The following is a 15564-nucleotide window of genomic DNA, read 5'->3' on the forward strand; positions in this document are numbered from 1 at the left end:
GCCCTAAGTTGACATAGTCTTTTACAACTTCAAGTGCACCATTACCTATCTCGAAGCGCTGCTTTCTTCAGAGGTTGTTGTACATTACTTTTGTTTTCTGCAGATTAATTTAAAGACCCACCTTTGTGCTCTTTTTGTCTAACTCCGTAATCATGAGTTGCAATTCATCCCCTGAGTTGCTCAGCAACGCAATGTCATCGGCGAAGCGTAGCTTACTAAGGTACTCTCCATTAGCTCTTATGCCTAACTGTTCCCATTTAGGCCTCCGAAAACCTCCTCTAAGCACGCGGTAAATAGCATTGGGGAGATTGTATCACCCTGCCTTACACCCTTCTTTATTGGTATTCTGTTGCTTTCCTTAAGAAGCAAGATCCGTATAACAAAGTTCATTGACGAAAAAATTTTCTAAATCCGTCTCAAATCGCCTTCAGATCAGGGTGCTCGATATGACATGCTGCACAGGTCCCGTTAATTAGGGAGGCAATCGCCGGGCTAATTCCAAAGGCCGAAGTATCGGCCCCCCGAACTGCACCACGAAAGCGTGGACAATTAAGAAGTGGTTTTGATTGGCGCGCCAGCGGACGCTGGCTGTGGCCCAAAGAACAAGTCAAAGTCGAGAGTTGATAAACAAATCAAAATTATATTCTCAATTAAGGCAGATCAAAATGATACACAAATGTGCACACTGGTTCAATACGATATGTCACGAATACAACAACCAACTACACCATACAATCAGCCACTCTCAAAACAAAGGACACAAACAACAATACGCACTACAATGCAGTCGCATGCATCGAACAACCAAGACACTTAAAGACTAAAGAGTTCGAAAAATTATTCAGTCCAAAGTCCTTGGAGCAAAAGCCTGAATGATACTCTTCCGAGAATCACTCACTCTAATTCCAGCGCTGTTGTCGTTCCGCTGCTCCCGAAGTTTGTCTTCCAGGAAACCTCGCGTCTTCAATTGGCCACTCTCCAAACACCAAACTTCTTTGCCGGTAATACGTCGGCTTCCCACACGCAGCTGTTGCCACGCGTCTTCGCCCGCTGGCGGTAGACACACACTCCTGCCTGTAGCACGAGGCTTCACCCCTTAGGTGGAAATCCTCTTCTTCTCCTGCTTTGTCACTGAGGACAAAACCTTCGCCGACAACACGGCGCAACACCCTACGTACTCTGGCGTGAAATGCCTTCTTCTCCTGATCTCCTATCTCTGTGCTAGGTTAAATACCCTTCGCGCTAGATTCCAGAAGATTCTCAATGTTACGTCGGCGCGATACGCAGCGAAGTCTGGGGAAAGTGCGAGACGGTTCGAGGGCCGTCCGTGACAGATGACGCAACCCTGCATCACCACGCCCTTTTCCATCGAGAACCTTCCAGGGTTTGCTCGACCGCCGATGTGAGGAGACTTGTCGGCGAACCTACGCTTCCGAGGGGAGAGAGACGCGCGCCCGGGGAGTCTTCGGATGCTTGTTTTCTTCTTTATCGTTGACCTCGAGACGCCTCTCCGGTGCTTCGTCGCGAGAATTTCGTGGTGCGCCCTTTTTTGAGCGCTCGTTTTGTGACACATGCACATATAGATATTAAGAGTCGGATTCACTTAGCTCGGCGTGAAAGAAAGTATGCACTATTAGTAACGTTGGACATTGCGAAAGCGTGTGACAGCGTTCAGCATGCAGTTTTAGTTAAGCAGTTGCACATTATGAAGCTCCCAAATTACTTATGGCATGAAGTGAGGAATTGTTGTGTAATCAGACATTCTTTTGTTCCCAAAGCGGCATTTCTTCGTCTACGCACGCGCAAACACAAGGCGTTCTGCAAGGGGCAGTCCTTTTTCCTGTATTATTTACTATGCAAATGATTTCTATACCACGACATAAGAACGTACACACATATGTTTTAACGGATGACATCGCATTTTTTGCTGCGGCCGACACTATTCACAATCAATATCAGGTGCTTCAGTCATACTTATTCGTTCTAGAAGGGTAGCTTGATGACACGCACCTGCATCGGAATATGCGAAAATGCTTTATACTGCCATTTCTTTTGAAAGACCCCATTATTATTTCTCTTTATTGTCATCTAGAGTGTATTCCGCAAGTTGAGCAAATAAAATACCTTGGTGTGCTATAGATCACTCCATGTCTTGGAAGGAACACATCGAATACATATCAGTTACGGGTGTTCGGGCGGTCAGTTTGCTATGCATGGTTAGTCATAGTCTAGTTGGCATGCGAAGGCAAACGCTTTTATCAATATACTGCCTGAACGTTCTGCTGGTGCTGGATTTTGGATGCATATTATACGCTGGCACTACTGCTTATAAGCTTCGCCCGCTTGTAATGCTTGAGAGGCAAGCATTGTGTTTGTGTTTAGGTCTTCCTAAATTTGTAACCATTAAAGTCTTGTCAATGGAAGCTAGACTCCCATCACTTGATTCACGTTTCAAATTATTGGCAGTAAATTATTTTAAAACTCTATGAATGCACAGCAATGCGGTCCAAAACAGTTTTTATCTCCAAGCCTGACTTGTTCTTTGGAGCATATTGGCCAAGATTTCACACGCCCTAAGTTCTCCGTATACCGACCTTCTTTGAGAATTCAAATATTCATATAAGTGCCGTATCTCCGATCAGTGATAGCAACAGCTCTATCAAAATACAGTTTGAAAAAAGTTTTCCAAAACAAGCGAAACTAATGTCGGACCACACTTTAAATTCTTTTCTGAGTAATTATCTGGTTCATTCAATAGTAAATACCGTCATATCGATAGATGCTTCGCAAAATGAATAAAAAAGTGGAATTGGAATATGATTGATTGATATGTGGTGTTTAACGTCTCAAAACCACCATATAATTATCAGAGACGCTGTAGTGGAGGGCTCCGGAAATTTCGATCACCTGGGGTTTTTTACCGTGCACCCAAATCTGAGCACACGGGCCTAAAACATTTTCGCCTCCATCGGAAATGCAGCCTCCGCAGCCGGCACTCGATCCCACTATGGAAGTGGGATGTTCACCCCTATTTTAGATGGGTTTTTTCTCTACGGATTCCAGATTTTGCACCGGTTTGTGTGGCGGCGTATTTTGCGATAATTTTGGCTCTTCGCAAACTAACTACACCAACTCGTTCAGCAATTATTTTAACTCATTCGCTGTCGGTGTGTTCTGTTCTCATGGCAAATAACAACTCCCACGTGCTGAGTACTTTTAAATTATTTGTTGCACCGTATATACAGTTGGAGAAATTGGTTTGGGTACCAGGGCATAGGAGATTTTTCCTCAATGATGTGGCGGATGCAATAGCTGAGTCATCATAAATGGCCCAGTTATTCCCATATTTCCAGCATCTAAATTTGTTATAGCGACAATTGGGGCTATATTTAGGAGGAAAATATGTAAGAAGAATTTTCCTTGCCTTCCATAATAAACACATCAGAATTTCAACACCTAAATCACCATTAGAAGAGTAAGTTATTCGACAAGCCTGCAGTTGAAGTCGCAATAACAAGACTGAGGTGTCATACTCTACATCCAAATTTTTATTTCCACTGAGCTGGTCTGGCTGCTTCCCCTAATTGTTGGTTTTGTGGAGCCTCTGAGACCTCAGAACATTATCTGATATATTGTAAAAAAAATAGGCTCCATTGCGCAAAATCACATTAGATGCCGTCTTCCGTCTCGTAGGATTTGAGTTGACGACTCCAAATGTTATTTCCTTCGGGGCTTTGTCCCTGGAGTTCACTGACGGGAAAGTTGTCGATGCTTTGCAAGAGTTTGTTAAAGCTTCAAAAAATTCAAACTGTACAACCAAATATTACTCCTAAATTACCTTTTTCTTTCAAATTGCTTCATTCATTCATTTACTTATTGTTGTTTTTGAAACCATCTGCTTCATTTTCTGCATCAGTTATTTCTAATAGTATATTTCTCAGTTATTTTTGCCCTTTTTCATTAGCTGAAAAACCATGAGCTAACGAATTATCAGTATTTTGTCAGAACTATCCTGTTCTTGGCCAATCCCCTAGCGTGAGCGTGTGCCACAGTTTTCAGGCACTTCCTTTCTTCTTTCCTTCCTTCCTTCCTTCCTTCCTTCCTTGTTTCGCTGTCTCGCTCAGTTGTTCCTTTGACCTTCAATGTAGCCAGACAATCGGGCCAGGGTCTTCTCCTTCGTTTCCCACACTTCGCTCTGGTGTGGGAAACGAAGGAGAAGACCCTGGCCCGATTCGCTCTGGTGCCGAAACCACGCGGTCGTCTGGTCCTCGACTTTACCCACGGATCAGCTCATCACCAAGCGCCGCTTCGTCCGAAAAGTCATTACACAACACATCTAATCACTCGGCGCCCTGCTGGAAGACTCATCAATCCCTCTTGACAAGAATTATCAACCTCATTGTCGCGAAGAATGACAAACTTATTGACTTAAACAAGGCTGCTCTTCTTAATGAAGAGTTGTTAGCAGACCTGACTACCGCTAAGAGTTCAAGGACAAAGTCGTCTGCGCTCAAGGGAGACTTCGCAACAAAACCAAGCCGCAGCCACCAACCCAACCCGTATCTGTTGCACTTACATCCACCCCACTCTGTAAGCCTCTCACCTAAACATCGCCTCCCTCCGTTACGGCGTCTTCGATCAGCATTTCGACCCCTCTCGCATCCACATCGCAGGTCGATATATCACCTTCGACGAGCCTCCTGAACCCTCTCGCCTCAACATTGGAGCAGGCCGAAACTTCGCCTTCGACCGGCTTCTCGACTCCTCTCGCTTACCAAGCCGTGACTTCACCGTCGACCACCCTAAGAACTCCTCTCGGCTCCTCGTCGCCCCAGGCTGCGACTTCGCTTTTGATGGGCCTCACGACTTCAACGCCAACTACAAGTACAACGAGTTTTGGGTACACGCTGAAAAACCTATCGCTTTCAATGTGATACCCGGCGCTTCAGTGCAAGGACTTGTCACCAACGTACGCCGTGGAGAGATCAATGACCAAGGGAGACCCCGGATTCACCATGCGCATAGACTACAAGGACCTGGTCTCTCACGGCCTCAACCACAGCTTGCGAAAGCAGTCCCACTTCCCAGATCAAGAGGGCGAAAGCATAAACTATCTGTCACGCGGCACCAAGAACTTCAAGGACATGGCTCGTGAACAACAACATGGGGAGCGCTACTTCTAGTCCTACATGCGCCTCAGACTTGATCCTAGTGTTAGGTTCTTCAGTTCATCTCTCCTAAAGCCCAAGGAAGTCTACGATCGGGAGTGCGAGTGGAAGCGCTGCTACGAGCCACACTCAGCCAGCTTCATGGACCCCATGACCGTCTACGACAGCACCGAACATCACAAAAAGGTGGCGCCTGTTCTTTAACTGTTCTCTAGTTTATTCATCCTCCAATAGGTGGCGCCACCACGCCAGATCAGGCACGGAAACCACCTAAACGCTATCCCACTAAACTATAACGCGCTGTCTTCAACGAAGGTTTGCTGCACCGTTACGCCATTCCCTTCACCTCCGCTATCACGCTAACGGTAAACTATAACTCTCTAATGTGGCCAGACACTCACCCGAATTTCCCCTACATCCCCGCAGCACGGGAACCGTTTGACCGGTCAGAGATACGATCCCCGTCTACCCCGATGGGCCGGGAAGAGATCGCGTCGACACAATAACCCGTGAGGTTGTTGTCAACTGATGCGCCATCCTGGCCTCTCCCCCGGGGATTTCTCCATTGTATAATTACCGCTTTAGAACTTTACTATACTATCATGATCTTATCTGCATCGGCAGTAGCGTGGCCTACTTTATGCCTTTCGCGCAACCCTCTTTCTTTGTCGTGTGTACTGTTTTCTCCCGATATATTTTATACTTTCTCTCTTTTAAAGTGTTCTGTTATCTATACTTGTTTGCATTCTTACGTCAGGTAGCTTTGGCCTAGTAGTTATCATTAAAAATCTGTCACAGTCGTCTTGCCAACGCCGCCGAAACTCTCTGCGCCGGGCAAAACAACAGGTGCGCCTTTCCCGCGCACCTGTTGGTTGTCAGTCAAACGAACTTTACTCACGAATTGCCCTGAAGAGCCGATACCCATCGAGACGGCACGTCGGAGGGCTGCACTCACGTTGAGACACACGGGGGAAGGAAAGATCTTTCCTTCCTCTGTGTTGGTACAGAAAGAGCATGCCCCTCCATCAAACTGCGGCCCCTCTGAACAGCCCGGTTTCGGCCCTGGCGGTCCGAGCTGGTGATTGCAGTCTTCCGGGCATCCCCTGTGCTAAGAGGCTCCCCATCGCGAAGTGCCATGCATTGCCAGAGCATGTGCGATAACGCGAACTGTCTCTCATCGCAATGAGGGCAGTGAGGCTTTATACTGTCCATAAACTTACTGTAACTAAGGGCGACGAGTAAGTGCTTAATTGCTGCATTCATGGAGTGATTGGTCCTGTCATTGTTGCATTGTCCAAAATAAAAGGTGGCAAGACGTTGACGGACAAGTGAGAGACACCTACACACAGAGTTCCACTCGACATGATGTTTATTCCGAAAAACAAACAAGCAGCATTTTACAGACAGTGTTCTTTCGTTTCAACACCTCGTAATCACATTAACCAATACACCTCTTCTTTTTACAAAACTTTGGGGACCACAATATCGAAAAAATAACCGTTAAATCTTTTACGCTTTGCCAGCCCGAATTCGGCACGAAAATTTATTGAAAGCTTACTATCTCGGCAATTTATTGACAGGTGATTTTTCGTGCAATTCCTACAATATTGCAATGCGGTCCGAGTTTTTATATCTGCACGTGCACTTTTCTCAGCATGGCAATGGTATATTGTAAACTACATCTACAGGGCATTTGACATATACCCACGTGTTTACAAACGCTCCTCGACTCGACTTTCACCCTTCCCTTGACAGTGCTTAGCACTGCGCCGCTGCCCGGCTGAAAGTGATACTGCGCTACCCAGGAATCACAGCAGTTTATCGCTGATATGCAGTGACTTTCCGTGCCTAGAGACGGCGCTCCAATTGGCCTTCTCATATGAAGCTGAAGCGTTGAGTAGATGGACGTTCTAGAATATACGAGGGTTATTGTTTCGTGCTTTACGTACAGGCTGACACTTTGCAGATGCAAGCGGATGCTATTCTGCACAGACAGTTTTAAAGAGACAAAGAAGACCACCCTCATATTCCATCAAGACAGCGACTTAGTTCACAGCGTAAGGTAGAAAAAAACCCGATTTCTCTAAACAAAGCCCACGACGTTCATATTTGTAATATAACGCCCCGCCGCGGTGGTCTAGTGGCTAAGGTACTCGGCTGCTGACCCGCAGGGCGCGGGTTCGAATCCCGGCTGCGGCGGCTGCATTTCCGATGGAGGCGGAAATTTTGTAGGCCCGTGTGCTCAGATTTCGGTGCACGTTAGAGAACCCCAGGTGGTCTAAATTTTCGGAGCCCTCCACTACGGCGTCTCTCATAATCATATAGTGGTTTTGGGACGTTGAACCCCACATATCATCATCATCATTTGTAATATAACATGACTTATGGCGCGCTGTATTACAGGTGTTGGGGGTATTCCTTGAGGCAGTTTAAAAAAGTGACTTGCAATCTCTTCGAACTTTCGCCGCAAGAACTATTAGCATTTTTCGGTGCTTTTAATTGTGTGAACTTACTCACCGAGCACAGCACGCATCTTCTTGCAATTAGCATGTCCAAGCTTTGGCAAAGGGGTAAAGTGCCAAGGATATTTTAAAACAGCCGTTGATGTGAAAATAACTATATCAAAATAAATTATATGGCACTTTATATCAGACGATGACTTTCTGGATAGGGCAGGCGGGGAACACAACATCTGCAGTGTGACGTGATATGCAGAAGTCAGAAATGTTCATTGTGCAATGTACCCCGGTTCGCGATCGCAAAAGATTGACGATCGTGAAGGACATACACATAGTAGGGAAGAATTTAAGAAAGAAAAAAGTATTCATTGCCGCGCTGCAAACATTGCTTGCTGAGAAAAACAATCATTACTGGTTGCCTGCAAGAAAATTGTGGACTAATCTTCAAACTTATTTATTCGCTGAAAGCTTATGAACATCTTCCTCATGTACTTGCACCAACAGCAAGTGCTTGATGCGGTTGTCCTCCAAGTCTAAAGCGTCTGTGATGTGCTAATTCACCAGCCAACACCAACAGCGCAAGAACGTTACATATTTCGTAGATGATGATGTAATCATGGAAAGGAATAGAAAACGTAATTAACGTATCCTCGTGATCGTCAGAATTTCGAGATCCTCTTCCGAGTCCGAATTCTTCCATAGCTTGCAGAAGTCTTCTGTGCTGGTGGCTGTGGTGGGCGAATTCAAAATACAGTTTAGAGTGGGCATGAATCGTTTGAAGAAAACACATCATTATGAAGTGGATTATATATCAATGTGCAATGCAAAACCGATTGCGTTAAAGAACCCCAGGTGGTCGAAATTTCTGGAGCCCTCCACTATGGTGCCTCTCATAATAATGTGGTGGTTTTGAGATGTTAAACGCACCATATCAATCAAATAAAATATTATTCGGTACTCTTGAAGCTTCACCTTCGAGAGTTCAACGCGTAGCGATATCCTGTCTCGAGAGCGCACCCAAGCCTCCTATAGTGCATACTTATATTGCGATAGCAAATATATGGACACTCTCTGCTATATTTTGCCGCCGTCGTCGGCATAGACGCTGGTGCCTGCAGTCATTCACCGTATATGGGTAAGTATTTATAAATACGAAAACGCAAGAAAAAAATAATCCAGAAAAAAAGACTCCAGCGCGAGGAATCAAACGTCCAAACTTTTGCTGTTCAGTGCGTGGCGTTAGCCACTGAGCCACTAAGGAGAACCTCCTTCAACGTTCAAACCGTAAGCTATTTATATTTATCACTTACCACTACCGATGACGCTCTCAGGAGAACTGCCGTGTTTTCATCATTACCAGCTAGATGGCGCAATAAGCCGAAACGGGACTAATCTATCGCCGAAACCAAAGTGCGTATAAGTATATTTATTTATTTATTTTTATATCTTTCATAACAAAAAAGAGATTTCTGAATCAAACGTGAACGCGTAAACCATTTCCATTGAAATAATGAGACAAACACAGCACCCGTTTAAATAGAACAGAGTCAGATGCTTCATACCGTCACTTTCACTAATCATGAACAAAACAACCAACAGGACCACATCGAATTTCTTTTTTCACTGATGGCTTAGTTGCTTGCTTTATTATCGCTTTTTTGTTAGTCTTTTCTTTTTCTTTGACGAAATAGAACTCGCTGTAAGTTATCACGTGTTAGGGTACAACACAACTATTACCCCGTGTAAAGAACTACTTCTTTACATTTGTCTGTTTCTTAGGTGTTTTTTTTTTCGCTGTCATACCTTTTTCCTAATCCGCTCGAATGAACATAAAACTGCAGAAAACTGAAATGAGGTCATAGGACACAAATCTGCCACTTAAATAAGCAATAATGTTGAACAATGTGGCTTAAAGTGAGGCACAAACGAGCAGCTAGTGAGAAGAAAAAGGGCTGAAACGTTCTTCAAAGCGTTCGGAAAAAGCAGTGGCAGTAAAACGCCACTGACCATCCAGAATGGGGCACTTGTTGTTTTGTGACCCTACTGCTTGATGCCCCTCTACATATTGCTTGGTGCACCTGTTGCTAGGAAAGAGCTCTCTTAGAGTGGTCTTTCTAAGCAACAGGTGCACCACACGCCACATATGCATTTACACGCTTAAAATACTGGAAGTGTCCACAGACGTTCAAGGAAAGCTATATTTTTCGCTAAATAGTGCAATATCGTTCAATAACTGCGTTTTATACCTGTCTTTCATTTACAATGAAAGCCCGATCGAAACATTCACATTCCTAAAAGCCAAATCAAAATCGTACTACTGACTATTGATAACAGTGGATTATAGGCGTTTCACCTTCTTATAGGATTTTCGCATTTCAATTACAGGTGCAGCCTGGCAAAATTTTGTTGAATCTGATCTGACCATATCTCCATTAGCACAAAACTGCACTTCCTTCACCCTCAGTTGCAGTTAAAGCATATTTTTCCTTAAAAAATGCCAAAATTTTGTGCCACCAAATGCCTTTGTGCGAATGCTGTGGCTGTCGACTCCCTCTGTCTTGCCGCCTGTCCATTCTGTGCTTTTTTTTGCTGCTAGTATCGAGGATGCTACATGATACACGTTACTCCACTCAACAAAGTAATGAATGAAAACACGCAAGCAAGACAGCCTCAATAACAAAGAGTCAAAACTCCAATTCAACATAAAAGAAATCAAATCTCTTGCACGTAGCAACGTGTATAAAGATGATTCTTACCTAAATGGAGCAAGGCCATGACTAGCAGATCCAATTAAAAAGGAAATCACATGCTCTGCGCTGAACTCCAGGCCGTCGCTCATGTTTTTGTCTTCTCGAAACTTTTTACAAGAACCAACAATTGCGTGCGTACCGCGTCGAGCCTTGGGAATGCACTTCTCAGTCTCGAAGACCGAACAATCACTACCACAGTGAGCAAGGGACTTTTGCAATGACCGCAAGTACGAAATGCTGCCGGCGACAATGGGAATCGTATTGGCGAGATGGACGTGCATACAAAGCCGCATTTTCCCAGCATCGAGAGCCACGGCAAGTTCATCGTTGTGTCTGATCACGGATGAGTATCGTGGAACACTTTGGGACGCAGTAATCTGAGTTTGCGTAGAGTTAAGCAGCAACATCACTGAAATTATCCACGAAGCAAGTGCAATCTTCATAGACGTAGAATGCAAGTGCAGACAATTTGGAGGGCTTCTTCCCAAATACGCACTCAAAAAGACAAGCACTACCGATGAAGCGCTGTTAACTCTTCCTGAGGCAGACCGACTGTTCGCACAAAGTATCGCCATCAGGACGATAGCAAATGGAGCCGACATCAGGGATACAGCAAGAAACGTTAACCATGTTGCAGCAAATGTAGGACTGACCTGTACTCCCTTGCGAATTATGAAACAATAGGGATTCGGGGATAGTACAGCGTAATAGTAGAAACAATGTTTGTTACAGGGCAAACCACTGCCGACAAAGTCAACTTGTCTAGAAAGGATTAGAGAGTCAACGCTACCGTCGTTGCACTTCTCTATCACAGTGTTATTAAGATCAATGTAGAGTTGCCTAATGCGGTCCACTGTGGCGTCCGGCCTGAAACAGGATTGTTTGAGAGTGTCGTCACGTGCGAAAGAAATAATGGTGTGCCTTGAGTACGTCATTCGTCGCCGTTCAACCTGAGTGGCTTTATACTCCTCAAGCGAATTGAATGCATTTCGCAACCTGCACGACTTGTAGCTGTCGAATGGGACGTTGAGCTCGTTGTGACTTACAGTGGACACCTGACACAAGTTGTCGCCAAGTTTACGAATGACATCTTTGTGTTCACTGAGAGCAAAAAGCCAGCGAATGTTCGAGTTGTATTTTTCTAGTTGAGCGATTGCCTTCAAATCTAGCGAAGTGGGATCTTCCTGCCATTTCGCAATGAGCGAATACCGCGGTGAATAGGGACCATCGTTTGTGAAGTCTACTCTCATGCGATGCGAGCATGCGCTAAGATGTGAACATTTCACGACTGTAACCAGTACTGAAATGTTTGCAATTATGATGTCAGCAAATCCTGCATCTTTTCTGGACGAGAGAACAACCACGTGATGCGAGCTTTGTGCGAAAGTATTCGCAGCGGCCAATAAGAATGCGCTAGGCAAGCTTGAGTCTGCGCTCTGTGAGTGCTGCGGAACTGTGAGCATTAAAACAGAGAAAATGGTCACCTTTGGCATTATGGGAAAGGGCCGAGCACTAACTACTACATCGTTCTTTCGCGAGGAGCAGAAAAGTGTTTTCATACTGACCGAGAAAAGGAAGGCAACCGTAATGCGTGCTGGAAAGACGTCAGAATAATAGATGACCGAAAACGGCACGACCAGTTTGTTCGCCAAGTGAATACCTATTGACTTTGCTACGAAGCCGTTTTGACGACAACAGATTGTGCATTAAGCACAGGGAGACTACCTCACCTGTGAGCAACTCATTATGAAGTACACGCAGTAAATACGCCCAGTATTTCGTAAGACAAAGCTGATATTAGTGGGCTTTTGGAGGGCGAACCTTTTTGAGACGGTAGCATAGCCAATGAAACGCCGAAATTCAAGCCTGGAACCCTGGCATCGTTACTGGTGTGCTATTTCTTGCCTTAAAAGGCGCCTAAATGCTCACAAGAGTCTGGGTATGTCACAGGGTGCAGAAACACTTATTAAGTATGTGATACACAGACATTGATCTCGAGATTGATCTTTGAAAGCATGACACACTTCTCAGCTACGAGAAGAGCGATGAACGATAAACTCTTCCCCACTGTTCACCTTACTTGTGTGTTTTTAAAATGGAGCATGTTTTTTTTTTTTGTCGTGTATGTATAGATTCATTGTTATTTTTATATATAGCATATTGTCACGCCAGTTGTACATACGCTTAAAGTGCTCTCTCAAATAAGTGGTTGTGTGCGAAGTATTGATTGACTGCCGCTCCTGCGAGGAATTGGGCAATTTAGTGCGTACCTAGTCTTGGCGATTTCAAAGTGAGGCCTGCCCCAGATTGAGAAGTGCAGTGGAGGCGGAATGATACCGCAATCGAAACTCATCAGCATTTCACATAAAGTTAGAAGCTCTGCGCGTGAGCTGTTGTATAAGAAGCCGTATTGTATCAGCAAACTTAATTTGCGTTCGTATGAAGTAGGCTTGTTTTTTCTATTCTGTGCAACTAACGGCAACTTTTGTCGCAAGCGGAGTCCCAGTATTATAACGCTGAGAAGGCTATAGCTAAGTATGTGAGAAATTGTAAAGTTTAGTGTCTACATAGAACAAGTTCGACAGCCAGAGCCACTCCTTCCAAGAATCGAAACACGTGTTAAGAAGCCATTAGGTGAATTATCCCCGAAGCAGACATACTACGCGTGCAATTTGACTTGTTGACGTAATATGCTTCATTTGCTTCATATTTAAAAGCATTAGTAGAAATGGTACGACCAGACTGTCAACAAAAAATTGATCCCATATCTGCAAGTTTCACTGGAAATGTCGTCGAAAGACGATAGTTCTGCGTGTGGAAAGAGTGAAGAAAACGTTTACTTGGATGTTCTGCGCGAGAAATCCGTGCATTTTATTCTTGAAGTGCTGCGTTAGAGTCTCGATCCGTACAGCGAAGCCAAAAGAGCGCATTGAGGCACGTTAGACATGAGCGCCATCTGGCAGATATCTTCGAAAACGAAGGAAGGCGTGCGCACTCGCGTAGAAAGATGCGGTCCTGTCTTGGAAGTGAAGAGGAGAAGAACGCGAAGTGACGAGCAGGTGCCATCCCCGTGTCGTTTTTGTAAACCGTTGGAAACACTTACCTTTTTGAGCATCGCATTGCACTGTCAGTGCAGCGTAATTAACGCTGCGTACCATAGAATTACTTGTGTGGGCCTTCTCTAGTATAAAAACACACTTACTTAACATCGACGTGTTGTTATGGCACTTCAGTTATGCGCAATTATTGCTTTTTATTTGACTATCGCACAAGTAACAATTGTGAAACTTCAGCAATATTGGTGGGCACACCTGATCGGGATGTCCATTAGAGGTATCGTTATGGGCCACTAGAAGGATTGTTATCACCGACAGACAGACAGACAGACAGACAGACAGACAGACAGACAGACAGACAGACAGACAGACAGACATACAGACAGACAGACAGACAGACAGACAGACAGACAGACAGACAGACCAATCTTTTGGCGTTGAGTCCCACGGAAAAAACCCATCATCTTTGGAAAGTTAAATTACATTAACACTGACCCATTTTCCTATAGTGGTGATATTTAACTGTCATTCTTTTGGTGCACATGCTGGGAATGGCAGCCCGAACTTCTTCGAATATTTGAATTTGCTTGCCGATTTTCGTTCATTCAGTGTCCAGTAATATCTGACGTAATATTTTTAATAGTTTGCGATATATTTCGAAAAAGGAAAAGAATATTTCTTGGGAACATTACCTAACAAGGCGGCGCACTACATGTAGATCTTATACGCTGCTAGCCTCATAACTTCGAACAGCCGTTTTTTACAAAGAAAGTCACGTTTCCCCCGCACGGGTGAAACAGCAAGAGCGAGAGCAAAAAAAATGGTATGTTAGAGAAATAATAGTGTGTGCCTTCGTACTTGCAGCACACCACTGAAGCACGAAGATTGGCGCTCGAAAACAATCCACAGATATGCACAAGACAAACACGAAAAAACAAATTTCATAGTTGTTGCATCCTTGTGTGTAAGCAGGGTGTATCAATAATCAGGTGTTCACCCTGAACGCGCCTGAGCAGCCAGGTGTAAGGAAAGAACACAAAAGTGCTGTGTTTAGGTACGATTTGTGGCTAAAAGGGCTTAAAAGCGCCGAGGAACGTCAAACCAAAACTGAAGAAGACGAGCGGAGGGCAGGTGGCACGAAGGTGATAACAGGAAATGAAAAAGAAGAGGAGAAGAAGAAAAAGGAACGTGCGAAGGCGAGCTCGAGGGTGGAGGCTACGAAGGCAGAGGAAGCAGTGCGCCGCTCGAGAGGAAGAGTTCCTGGGAGCGTTCCTGAGCCGGACGTGGGACCCGTACGTGTCGGCCAGGTCGAGCTCCAGCGTGTTCGTTCGGGGTCGAGTCCGCCGGCCTGTACAAGGTGCAACGACGGGGCCTGCTTAACGGCTCCTGCCTGGGTGCAGTGGCCGGAAGCAGGTTCGTGGGCGAGGCATACCGGGCGTGGTCCTCGTGAGCGCGGGCCTGACCCTGGACCTCAGGATTTGCGACCCTGACTGCTGGGCCGGCCGCGACGTCCGACTAAACAGCGCTGCACACGGTAGCGCATCCGTGTGCCGTCAGCCGTTCCAGCCGTTCCAGCCGTGCCACCTTTGCCCTCGCGCACGTCGACAACTGCATCATGTCGGGACGACGGGGACCCAAACTGTGAGGCAGCGGTTCCCTCTTGCGAACCTAGAACTATACGCGCTCGACTCGGAGTAAGCGTAGCCGCGAGCTCTCCGCGTAATAGAGGTCTGACTCTCGTACATGTTGCGTGATGCTTGGCGTGTAGGGTTGGACATATAGTTTTATTTTCACCTGCCACTTCGTTCTCTAGTGTACAATATAACGCTACTTTTGTTCCCATCCATTGTTGATGTTAATCCTTTCTCGTCCGCTATCAACAAACATTGTGACGAACGTCCTTAACCATCACAATTTCTGGCGTCCGCGAGACAGGACTAAGCTCTCGCCTCACATCTGAGAGCCTCACGTTGTTTGTGTGTGGCGGACCAGGATGGACGACAAGAGAAAGCTAGTTGAGCTAGGGAAGGAGATGGGGCTGAGTGGTGAGGCTTTGCTGGCATGGGTGAGCACGGAGGAAAAAAATTGCCCGCAGCTTCCCTCGGGGGAACACTGAGGAGGATGCGGACCA

Source organism: Rhipicephalus microplus, chromosome 7, assembly GCF_043290135.1.
Source record: "Rhipicephalus microplus isolate Deutch F79 chromosome 7, USDA_Rmic, whole genome shotgun sequence".
Classification (NCBI taxonomy): Eukaryota; Metazoa; Arthropoda; class Arachnida; order Ixodida; family Ixodidae; genus Rhipicephalus; species Rhipicephalus microplus.